The 12,562-nt window shown below is 42.4% G+C and overlaps 1 protein-coding gene across 1 annotated transcript in view; it reads left to right on the forward strand.

Annotated features, from left to right (window-relative positions):
- PRUNE2 (prune homolog 2 with BCH domain) overlaps nucleotides 1–12,562 on the forward strand; it is a 203,298-nt gene that overhangs the window by 43,742 nt on the left and 146,994 nt on the right. The gene's annotated exons all lie outside the window — the stretch shown is intronic.

Below are 12,562 nucleotides of genomic sequence, written 5' to 3' on the forward strand. Positions count from 1 at the left end.
AGTTAGAGATAACGTGGTCACATCACTTCCAGAGAACTTAACACTGACTCCCGTAGGGGCTACTGGCAACTCAGAATTAGGCTGGATCATAAGTTAGACAAGTTGAGTCGCAAACCCTCTGTGGGCAGTGGCATATCTTCAGCTCTTTCAAGGTTCAGTAGTCTGCTAAGATGGCGGAGGAACTAAGATTTATGTCTGGCCATTCCACATCCAGAGGCTCCGCTACTGCCATGTTGCCCGTGGGTGCTGCCCGATGGTAAGTCGTGTGGCCTCAGCCTGAATCCCTACTTGCTTGCCATTCTCTCTCTCCCTCTGTCTTGCCTCTCCCCACTCATGCTGTCTCTCTCAAAATAAATAAATGGACTTAAAAAAATCCTTACAAATTAGTAAGAAAATAGCTAAGTCCCTAATTTTTAAAAATGGACAAAAGACCTAAATGAAGAGCTAATACATCTATAAAAAAAATCTAGCCTTACAAGTAATGGATAAAATATGCATTTAAATTCTAACATATACTTTTTCCTGAAGGGATTATTCATTTTTAAAAAAGAAAAAGAATGATGAGGAGCATGTTAGATTCACATGCATCAGGTCTCTTTCTCTCTGCCCAAACTCTTCCACTGTGGGACACATGGAAAATTCCACAGCCCGTCAGTCCCCTCATGCTGCCTCTTGTGACTCCAGTCCCCATCTGCATCAGCCTTCCACAAATCCATGAACCCATGGCTTCTGCCCTTGCTTTGTGCAGAGAATGGATATGCTGATGTTGGCTACTTTGTCAGATGCTCTTTAAGAAAGTGAACACGGGCCAGTGCAGCTCATGGAGCCCAGACCTCCCTGAGATGTTCCATCATGCTCCCCTTTCCTTACTGTCTCTTGGGGTCTCATCTCCATCTTTCTCAAGGTGTCTCAGCATCAAAGATTTCCTCCTTCCCCTTCTGATTCTTTCCCCCGCCCTCAATTAGAGCTTTTGAATCTAGTCTGGAGACAGGGTGGTCTGGTTCTTTGTCTGGTCTTCCAAGTCTGTTACTTATTCCTTGAGTCCTTTTTCTGTCATTCAGTTGCATCACATTGGCCATGACCAGTGGCTGCCCCATGTCCTACTTCTATGAGACAGAAACCAGAGAGTCAAGTGAAATCCTAGGAATGAAAAGCATACTATTTCCTGTATTAAAATTCTGTTATATACTCTGTCTCCTCCTTCCTATTTGTGTATTGGAGGATAAAGCCCATCTGGAGCAGGCCTTACCTTCATTTGGCTCTAGCTATAATGCTATAGACTAAAGCACATTCAGAGACCACCAAAGAGAGATGGGTTTCCTTTGGCCAGGTCAGGCAGGCTGGCCAACCTTGGGGAACACATTTAGAATCCACAAAATGAAGGGACGAAATGATGGCTGTCATGGATACTCTGACTCCAAAGATGGCTTATAAATACCCATTGATTGAAGGAGAGAGTGAGGAAAGAGGTAGAAGTGAAGAGAGAAAAGATTTATTAAACTCCCCCCCTGCGCCATGATGTGTGATGCATGGCCAGCACCATGACAGGGATTCCACAGGTGATCCTGTAGGATCCTCAGAAGAACACAGGGCTGGAGGTTGTTTTTTTCAATCCCATTTTGCAGCTAAAGAAATAGAAGCTTGCAGAGGTTGGCTCACTTCTTACACTGTGGTTAAATGTCTGAGCCACAATGCAAACAAAGCTTATGGAAAGCAGAAAACCAAAACAGAAAGGAGTCGTGTCTTGCATTGTAATTCTGTGGTTTTATGCACCACACTTTGTGGGTACAACCTTTCCAGACCTTTCCAGATAAGCAGGGAGCAGTCTCCCTGCGGATGTAAAAGGGAGCAGTGCTTTCGCTTTCTCTCCTGAGTTGTTCATTCAGAAAGACAACAAAGCAAAAATAAACATTTAAAAATGAATGAATGAATGAATCAGAAAAAGGAATTTCTAGATCTAAGATACATGAATTTGTGGTTCTCTAAATACTTTTTCTAATAGATTGTGACAGTCTCCTTCATACCCCTGCCCTATGTTTTACTTCACAATAATAATAATAGTAGGCAAGTAAAAGAATCCTTTTTAAACTTGAGCTCCAAATGACAAACGTGCTCTTCTTGACTTCGAAAAGTTTGATCATGAACCATCTTTCATTGTTCTTGGAAGCCTCATTGGATTTCTAACTGTTGTTTCCAGGAAGCTTGCTGGATATGATGACACTCCAAAAAAACCGAACAGAATTAATTCACGAATAAAAAAAAATCATTTCCCCTTGTGTGTCTCAATCTGATATTTGCCATATGGGAAGCTCGGCATCATTCTCTCAGCGGGCTAATTTATGGCAAACACACATCCTCACATTCAGTGAATATGGGACAACACAGCCTCTTTCCCCTTTATTTTTGTAAGATCTACTATGGGCTTTTTTATTCACTTTGCCTGCACTGATTCCAATTTAATTAAATACAGATTTTCTGACAATGGGGTGGGAAGTGGGCCACTGATGGGCACAAAAAGAATATCAACAGCATCAAATTGTATCTGTAGAGGTGGAGAGAATCTGGGAGTTTTATCATGGCCTGCTTCTTAGAGTTCAGACATCAGAGGTGACTAAATGAGAGTTTGGGATGTTTTACTGAGTTGAAGATTTCCCATTGCCAACTAAGGGTCATTGCGGCTAGAAACTCTGTAGTGTCCTATAGTTGAATTATCATTAACTATTTATCATCATTAATTAATCTTTCGACTCATTCATTCATTAATTCATTTCTTACCTAAGAAGTAACCCCATCTGTGTTGCCTTTGATTTTGACCCCTGTTAATGGCTGCCACATATATACCATCCCTTGTAAACGTGAGGTTGCCCATTTATCTGTGGGCTTCATTACCTCATCATTAGAACCAGAGAGTTGAGTTCCCCCCAGCAAGACGCCTGCCCAGGCCCATCCATACCTGGTGAGCAGCAGCCATCATAGTGATGGGGCTTCGAGGATGTGAGGGCACAGGGAAGGGCAGAGCCCTGGGCGGCAGAATGTTATTCAGCGGTAAAGCAGAAATGCCTCCTTACTGACCAGAGGTCTCACGGCCGTGAGCACGTGGCAAAACCTCCTGGGGATGCTGGGTGGCATCCAGCTGAAGAGCTCTCTCCCTAGCTCCCAGGTAGACTCTGGGTGGAAGGGGGCCTTCTAAGGGATGCTGCATATTCCATGGTCTTTTGTATGTTGCTGCTGACTCACCAGGTTCCATCTTAAAAGGGCAACCTCCACACACGGGCGCCTGCCAGAGTAGAACTTTAATTTGGAGAGGGCATGATTCCCTGGCACTGTGGGCACAAAGCCCCCTGGACGAGAGGCTTGTCTCAGGGTTGAGTCTTGGCTCCGCCCCTGGCTAGAGCTGTGACCTACAGCAAGCCCAAACTTCTCTGAGTCCCATTTGTTCTCCTCTAATTTGGGGATGATAGTGATTGCTCTGGCTACCATCGGAGTCGTGAGGTCAGATGGGACCATGGACGTGAAGCCTTTTGTGAAAGGCAAAACACCACTGTCTTAGTCAATTCAGCCTGCTGTAACAGAATACCATTGACCGGCTGGCTAATAAACAACAGAAATTTATTTCTTATAGTTTTAATGGGTAGGAAGTCCAAGTTCAAGGCACTGACAGATTTGATGTCTGATGAGGGCCTGCTTTTTTTTCTCTTCTCTTCTCTTCTCTTCTCTTCTCTTCTCTTCTCTTCTCTTCTCTTCTCCCTTTCCTTTTCCTTTTCCTTTTTTTTTTCCTTTTCCTTTATGTAAACTCTACCCCTGGGGCTCGAACTCATGATACCAAGATCAGGAATCACATGCTTTACCACCTGAGCCAGCCAGACCCTCCTTCTTCATTCTTCTTGTTGGGTCCCCACGTGGCAGAAGGGGTAAGGGAGCTCTGCAGGGTCTCTTTTATAAAGGCCCTAATACCATTCACAGGGCTCTACCCTCATGGCCAAATTTGCTCCCAAAGGCCCCGCCTCCTAATGCCATCACATTGGGGATTAGGTGTCAACACATGAATTGGAGTGAGGTGGGAGTGGACACACAGACATGAAGTCTGTAGCAACCACTGAGGTGGAAGGCATTATATCAAGGTGAAGTTTCCTGCCGTTAATATTGGCTCAAGGTGGCAGTGTACTTGGAAGTGGCTTGTCTTGATACTGTATTCAAAACATTTTCCACAGAAGGATAAAATTGTCCATCTGAAAATATGAGGATGTCGGCAGAAGGCTATCATGAGTAAGACGTAAGCCCAGTAGACTCTTCCTTGGGTCTTCCCCTGGGAGGGACTGACTCTTAGGAGTTTGTACTTGTCCAGCGAGGCACATCAGGACAGCTGTTTTACCCCATCACAAAGCTTATAGACACATCTTTTTTTTTTTTTTTTTGAGAGTTATACGAACAAAACAGGCTTTGATTTGCATTCTGGTTCACTGAACAAGATGAAACAAACCTGTTTGAGTGTCAACTATGTGCCAGGAACTTACCAGCCCCTCTGTACTTGCAAATGTGGGTTTTGCTGTCTTCTTACTGTCCGATTTGTGATCCCCGCAATCTCCAGTCTCCAGGAATGGCCCTGCTCAGGTCATCATCATCAAATTGGAATAGTCATAATGATTAACACATTGCCAGTGCTTAGATTTTGTCCAGCATTGCTCTAAGTACTTGCTGTATGTTTGTTTGAGACCCTGCACTGCCATTAACATCCCCATGTTACAGCTCAAGAAGACTGAGTTTTTTCCCAAGTGAACATGATAAGTAAGTAGAGGAGATTTGCAACCCAGGAAGTCTGGCCCTTTAATCAAGCACACTAGCACTTTGCCTCAGAAAGATTTGCAAAAGGGAAATAAGTGGTCTGTGAGTTTAAGTTCCAGTATAATAATTATCAGCAAGGTGCACAAGATGTTTTTAATATTTTAAAAAGAATCTTTACCTGTGCTAACTCTACCTGCAGTAAGAGATACGTCTCTTTACTGGAACAGATCTGGTTAGTGAGTTAACATCGGTTCCTTCATGCCATTTTGACTCTCATGTCTTCAGTGTGACTAAGGAAATGATTGCTTAGGAAATTCCAGTCTTTAGGAGACAAAACTCTTTCAAGGAAAGGGGCATGGTGAGTTCTCAGGCTATCTCAGTCTATTGCACAAATATTATAAAATCGGGTAAGGGCACAAAGAAATTTAGCTGCTGGTAATAGCTTCAGAAGACAGTGATTCTTGTGAAGAGTTGGGAAGATAAGAGCCTGTGCCGCTGAGGACAGGAAGAGTGGAAAGTTGTAGTCCATGGTGGATAGATCAGGAAAGTGGGCTAGGAAGGGCCATGGGTGCCATGTGACTAGATCTGGCTTTCTCCTGGGCTGTGGAAGCCTGGCCCACAGAAGGGAGTCCAGGGTAGGGGTGGTGGGGTGGAGGGGCATGCTCAAAAGGCCAGGCTGGAGATGCTGAAGGTCTGAGTGAAAGCAATGTCTTTGGCAATGGAGAAGAAGGTCTGAGAGTGTGAAATGTATGGGACTTTCTACCTAAAAAAAAAAAAAGAACAGAAATTAGCAAGAGGCAAAAGGAAAAAGTGAAATACATACCAAAAAGATAGTAATAAACACAGCAAATGATCAAATTTTTAAAAGTTAGCCATAAGGATAATTGTATACCAAATTGAATACATTTGTACTTAAGAGACTAAGATACTAGTAGATAAGTAATATAACAACACAATATAATAGTAAAATAAAGAGAATAAAAAACACTTTGTTGAGGGGTTCTTGGGTGGCTTAGTTGGTTGAATGTTCGGCTTTTGATTTCAGCTCAGGTAAGAATCCCAGGGTTGTTAGATAGAGCAAAGCTCAGGGTGGAGCCTGCTTAAGAATCTCTCTCTCTCTCTCTCTCTCTCTCCCTCCCTCCCTCCCTCCCTCCCTCTTTCTCCTTCACTCCCTTTGCCCCTCTTCCCCACTCTCTCTTGCTGTTTCTCACTCACTATCCCTCACAAATAAAAAAAAAAAAACCTTTGGTGGTACAAGATTAAGAGGGACGTAACAAAGAATCAGAGTGATGTAGTGTGCCAAAACAAGGTAAGAAAGTAATTTGGAAGTAGAATTTTGGAAAAGAAAATATTCAGCAAGTTAAAAAACATCAACAGGACAAATTAAAAGTGTGAGTTCCTAACTGGAATTCTCAGATGTAGCACATTCTGTGACCCTTCAGTAGAGAAAGGAGGTACAGAGTCCCCTGGGAGGTGGGGAGCATCTCAGGTCTTTCCCGGAGGACTTTGAAGGCCCAGGAGCAATCCCCTCCATCCAAATAGGTCATCAGTCATCTTTCCAGCCTCGGCAACTATCTCCCCTCAGACTCTGTACGCATGTACTGCAAGGAGCCACTGGGTTTCTAATTTGCATGACTCCACTGAGGATCATGCTGTTAAGCACAATCAGTAATAAAGGCAAAGGAGCAAGTCTAGGAGGAAAAAGAAATAGAAGATAATGAGTTTGATTTTGAACACTTTGAATTTTAAATACCTAAGATTAATATTCTAAGTTGATACAGCCTATGGGCAGTGTCTATTGGAGATAATAAGTATGAATGTGGGCCCTCAGGGTCGTAGTGGGGGTGGAAATAGACTTGGGAGTCACAGTTGTTGAGAAGTGTTGTGGAGAAGGTCAAAGCAACGTAGAGAGGATTAGATATACTGTGTTGGGGGTAAAGATAAAGACATGGAAGCAAAGACTAGAAGCTAATGTGTGTCAAGAAGGGAGCCAAAGATGGGCAGAAGCTCGTACCAGGATTAGGAGAATTAAACTCATGACCCTGGACCCATTAGGGTAATTCTGATGAACTGAGGTTCCTGACTTGAACCCTGCTGTTGATTCGGGCTCATAGAGATGCGGATGATTCCCTAAAGTTCTTCTTTCCTTGTTTCTTCTGATCAATGTGAGCTTAAACCTAATATTTCTTTGACTCTCCGTTGTTGGTTTCATTTAGGATGTTTTTTTCCCCTTCCGTATAATCATCAGTTTAAAGATAACCTCATTCATCCAACCATCAGGGAACAAAGACGGGGGGAACTTGAGAGATGTCTGTGGGAGCACCTGAGCTGCCTGGATACTCTCCAAACCTGGTAAATGATTCCTAAAAGATGAGAGAATTCAAATTCTGGCTTCCACTGAGAACTGAATATTTCCCCAACTGCCTGGTGCACAGCCCCAGCTGAGACCTAATGCAAGTATTTTGCTTAAGAGAACTCACAAATGCGAGGTGCTTCTAACAATATGTGTCAAGCAGTGTGTAGCCGATGGTAGGAGTTAGATTTATGCATATTGTGGTTGTCCATTTCCAGCTGCTTTTGTGAAGTCAAACTTTTTTTTTATGTTAACAGATCACATTATTATCACATTTAGCGGAGAATAATGAGATATGATGGTGATACATCATTGGCAGCTTGTAGTGCCATTTGAAAACATGCTTGTTTTTAAATCTGCAATAATGGGTCAGAGAGAGAGACACACACACACACTCTCTGGTATGCACATAGCTACAGCTCTTTCCTGCTAGTCCCGAGTAGCTCTTTGTAAATGCTTTATTGCCAGACTGAGCCTCAACAGTGACTCACAAAAGTGCCCTATTTCACCCAATTAATGAAAGGGATAAAGACATCTCCAAGCTGGTATAAGTGACCAGTGGGATTTGCTAGAATTCTGAGAAGTTCTGTGTATCAAATGCAATGGACAGAGATTACCTTTGGGAATTGGAACCGCGTCAAATCCATAAAAAGCTTATTCGATGTTGTGAAAACAAAGGTTTGACTCACCCGGTGGCTATGGGAATCTTAGGAGAACACAGCCATTGCCATTCTGGATTGTCAAAGTATTCTGTACAACCAACAATCTCCTCTGTTTCTCTGTGATTTTCCTTTATCTTGCTTTCTCCTTCTTTGCTTTACCCTTGGGGAAGTATGGATGGAGAGAGAAATGAAGTATATTATACAGAATAGAAGATTCTGTCTTTGCCCAACACCTCAAGCTCTGAAAACATTTCCTTTGTGACTCTTGTATCCCATAAATTTGTCTGAGCCTTTTGTAATCAAGTTACACTTTCAGCACATGCTATTTCATGTGATCGTGAATCCCATAAGTGTCCCTATTTGCGTGAGGTAAAATGCTCTATTTATTAAAAACTTTCCATCATTCAAGATTTAGAAGATCAAGAAGAGCGTCTCAGGGAAGAGAGAATAATGTATGACAGACATGTCTGGGGAATTAAGAATTAGAGAGATTTTGCTTAAGCACATTGCGGGGGTGCTGATGGTGATGACAAAGGCTGTGGTGAGGTGCAGTAATGGAAAGCCTTAGTCCAAGGTTAAGCATTTGAACTTTATGCTGAAAGGAAACAAAGGGAAGGGATAAAGGACTCAGGCATCTCCAGATTGTAAAATGCCAATCGTGTCCCTTAAGAGTTTTCTTGTTCCAATAGTGATTATTTAAAACTAAAAGTGAGACACCTGGATGGCTCAGTCGGTTAAGCATCCTACTCTTGATTTCGGCTCAGGTCATGATCTCATGGTTCATGAGTTTGAACTTCAAGTTGGGCTCTGCACTGATAGCATGGAGCTTGCTGGAGATTCTCTCTCTCTCTCTCTCTCTCTCTGCCTCTCCTCTGCTTGTGCTCTCTCTCTCTCAAAATAAATATATATATACTTAAAAAAACAAAGCTAAAAGCATTTGCATAAGGAAGTAGAAGATAGAATATGTACGTAATCAAATTCCACAAACTGCATGTAACATTGAACTCTTCCAGGTTAAGTAAGTTTTTTAAAAAGGTTTATCTTATAAACATTAAGTAGAATGACATTTTCAAGTCATGAAAATGGGCATAAAAGTGAAAAATGAATTTCAGTGTGTACAAAGGCATTTACAATGATAGCGATTAGATAATTCATCCCATAATCATCATGCCATGTGCCATTGAATATAGCTTGTAGAAGGTCCTGAGGCTTATTATAGAGGTTTATGGATGCCTTGGGCCAGTACTTCAAGAAAAATCCAAATGTTTAGGACACAGGATGAATGTATTTGGTCTTTGAACCAAATGGAAAACGTTACTCTGTCCATGTGAAAAGGTCACAGTGGAGAGCTCAGAGCTAAACATTCAAAATCTATGTGTCTACATACATGGAGAATGTATGTTGGGACATACATGCACCAGTCCTGTTGGGACTTGGAGTGGATTGGCTCTTTGCTTATTGGGCTTGCTGCTTATTGAACACTAAAGACATGTCATAGTTTATAAGGACGTGAAGCAGAAGAACCCAAGGAAATATCTCCAAACCAAGTTATACTGTCTGTAACTCCAAAATTTTATTTTTACATCATATACTTCTCTAGAACTTAGCACATGACAAGGACTCTTAGATGGGTTTTATAAAAAGTAACTCATTTAATCTTGGTGACAAGTCTGGGAAGAAGTATTATTGTTATCTCCATTTTTCAAGATAAAAGAAAAATGAAGCCCAGAGAGAATAAGAATGTTCCCAAGGTTGTGAAGATATGAAGAAGCAGAATCTGGCCCCAGAATTCATGCTCTTAGCCACCTCTCTTTACTGGCTCTCTAAAATGATCAAAATTACTGAATGTTCCAATGCCAGTGAAGAGCATCGTTCTACTCATTCTCTCCCTTCCTGGAAGTTCTTCTGTTTCTTCTCCTCCAAGGAACCTGAAGTCCATTTGTATGCTTCTGACTATCTTGCCCACCTGTATCTTGACCCAAACACCCCTATCTTCTTTGCTGTATTCCTCAGTTGTAGGGAATTAGAGGCCAGTATGGTAAAGGGTGGTACACCAAGACATTTAACTGACACTTTCATCCATACTAAATGCTAACTTCTAAATAGTGGGGATAGAGGAAGGTAAAATACATACAGTTCTTACCCCTGTGGAGCATTTTGTTTAGTGGGAGAGCTAGACATTAAATAATCACACATATAAATGTATATTTCAAATGTATATAAGTGCTATAAAGAAAAATATAAGGTGCTGCTCTGAAAAAATGTAATAATAATATAACCTAACTTGCTTTAACTGGGGAGGCTGTATAAAGCTTCCTTGAATGTGTAATCTAAAAAAATTTAATGTTTATTTATCATCAAGAGACAGAGAGCCTGATCGTGGGAAGGGCAGAGAGAGGGGGAGACAGAGAATCTTAAACAGCCTCTGGGCCCTGAGCTGTCAGCACAGAGTCTAATGCGGGGCTCGAACTCACGAACCGTGAGATCATGACCTGAGCCAAAGTTGGACACTCAACCGACTGAGCCACCCAGGCGCCCTGAAGATGTAATTTTTAAAGTTTATTTATTTTGCGAGAGAGTGAGAGGAGAGAGAGCATGCACAGGGGAGGAGCAGAGAGAGAGGGAGAGAGAGAGGATTCCCAAGCAGGCTCTAGGTTGTCAGAGCAGAGCCCAATGCGGGGCTCGAACTCACGAACCATGAGATCATGACCTGAGCTGAAATCAGGAGTTGGACACTTAATCCACTGAGCCACCCAGGCACCCTGAAAATGTAATATTAAAGCTTATAAATCGAGGGTTCACTACAGTAGGAGAAGATTAGGGGTAAGTATGGAGGCAAAAGGAATCGCTGTGCAGGGCTCTAGAGTAGGAAATGCATTGGCACGTTTAGGAAAATGACAGACATCCTTTGGGAACTGGATGGATCCCAGCATGTGGGGATGGGGAGGAGAGCAGTATGGAATGGCTGGAGAGGTGGCCGGATCAGACCACACAAGGCCTCCCAGGCTACGGTAAACAGTTTGGATTTCATTCTAATTACTGTAGAAGCCATCAGGGACAGTAGAGGTGGGGACATTGCAAGGAATTGGAATCGATGGGAAGAAAGCAAGAATTCATAGACCAGGGGAGAGAAGAGACAATGACATGAAGTGGGATGGGGGGCAGTGGAGCAGTAGTGGACAGATCGAACATACTTTTGAGTTATTATGAGCAGGGTCTGTGGATGGACTGGCCACAGTGACCCGGGAGCAGAGCATGTCATGGGCGCATCTCAGGAGTGCCATACAAACATTCGGTGCACGTACGAGGTCAGTTACTGCGATGGGAAACATGGAGGCCAGGGCGGTAAGCACAGCCCGGCTCTGCAGCGCAGTGTGCGGGGGCCTGGCAAGTCCACATGCACGTGGTGCCCGATGCCCCTGTAAGTGGAGACCCCTGTGGCTTGCGGTGGCTATCTCTGACAACGACCAGTCACACCTAAAAACAAAACCAAAAAAAAAAAACCAAAAAAACAAACAAAAAAAACCCCACCTCTTTTTTAGTCTCACCTTGTGCCTTGGTTTTAACTAAATCTTAGATACAGTTGGCCCCACAAAATGGCCGTGCAACTTTTCTTTCAGGTTAGGAATTTTTTTTTTTTAAGTTTTATTTATTTATATTTTGAGGGAGAGAGAGAAAGAAAAAGAGGGAGTGTGCACGTGAGCTGGGGAGGGACAGAGAGAGAGGGAGAAAGGGAATGTCAAGTAGGCTCAGAGCTATCAGCGCAGAGCCTGATGAGGGGCTTGATCTCAAGAACTGAGAGATGGTGACCTGAGCCCAAATCAAGAGTCAGACACTCAACTGACTAGGCCACCCAGGTGCCCCCGCAGTTTTGTTTTTTGATAGCCTTTACTCCTTTCTGCAAATTTGTTTGATTCCTAATTAGTGCTGGTGGGGACTATTAATAATAATCAGATAAAGATAGAAAATATAATTGGATCATGTAATTTAACTAGTATTCTCATTCTTCCTTCCTTCCTTTTTTCCTTCCTTCCTTTTTTCCTTCCTTCCTTCCTTCTTTCCTTCCTGATATTACATAGCCCTGAAGGTTTAGTTGCACCATTTTGGGAATGTCCTTTTATGCATTTGTTGAATTTAGAAGCTAACAAAGATAACTCCTTAAGGAAATAGCATTAGTTTTCCTAGCTATGAAATCAAAGATCCCTGTCCAAATATAGAGTTGATAGTTATAAGAATCTACCTATTCTTATGGTTTAGTTTTTGTCATTGCCTATAATAGACCTGCATTTTATCAGCAGCCCTCATATGATTTCTTTGTGAAAAATACTTCTTTGCAGAGAAGAAAGTTTATCATTTGGAATGTTAAATGCAATTATATTGACATATGGTGATAATGGGATAAAGCATACGGGTTAAAGGTTGCGGGAACCGTGGCTTGGCAATTAGCGATGTAAATGAAACATTCATTATCCATCATGCTGAGAAGTTGATGAACTGTACAGTAGATCTGAGCCCGCAGTCAGGACTGAGAGGAGTCATTGCAGACAATACAGTGGAGTATTTATCAACACCGGGGACAGTGTTGCAGATCCCTGTCATGGGGGCTTCTTTACCTTATAGTGTATCATGAATAAAGACCTTACAAAGTCAGAACCACAGCTCTTTCCTTCCTCAGGAATATATGAGATTCTAAAACTTTTCATGAAAGTGGAGTATTTTGAGAGCTGTCTTGACTAAATATTGACAATTGAAATTTTCCCTAAAA

This window comes from Suricata suricatta, chromosome 13, assembly GCF_006229205.1.
Source record: "Suricata suricatta isolate VVHF042 chromosome 13, meerkat_22Aug2017_6uvM2_HiC, whole genome shotgun sequence".
Lineage (NCBI taxonomy): Eukaryota > Metazoa > Chordata > Mammalia > Carnivora > Herpestidae > Suricata > Suricata suricatta.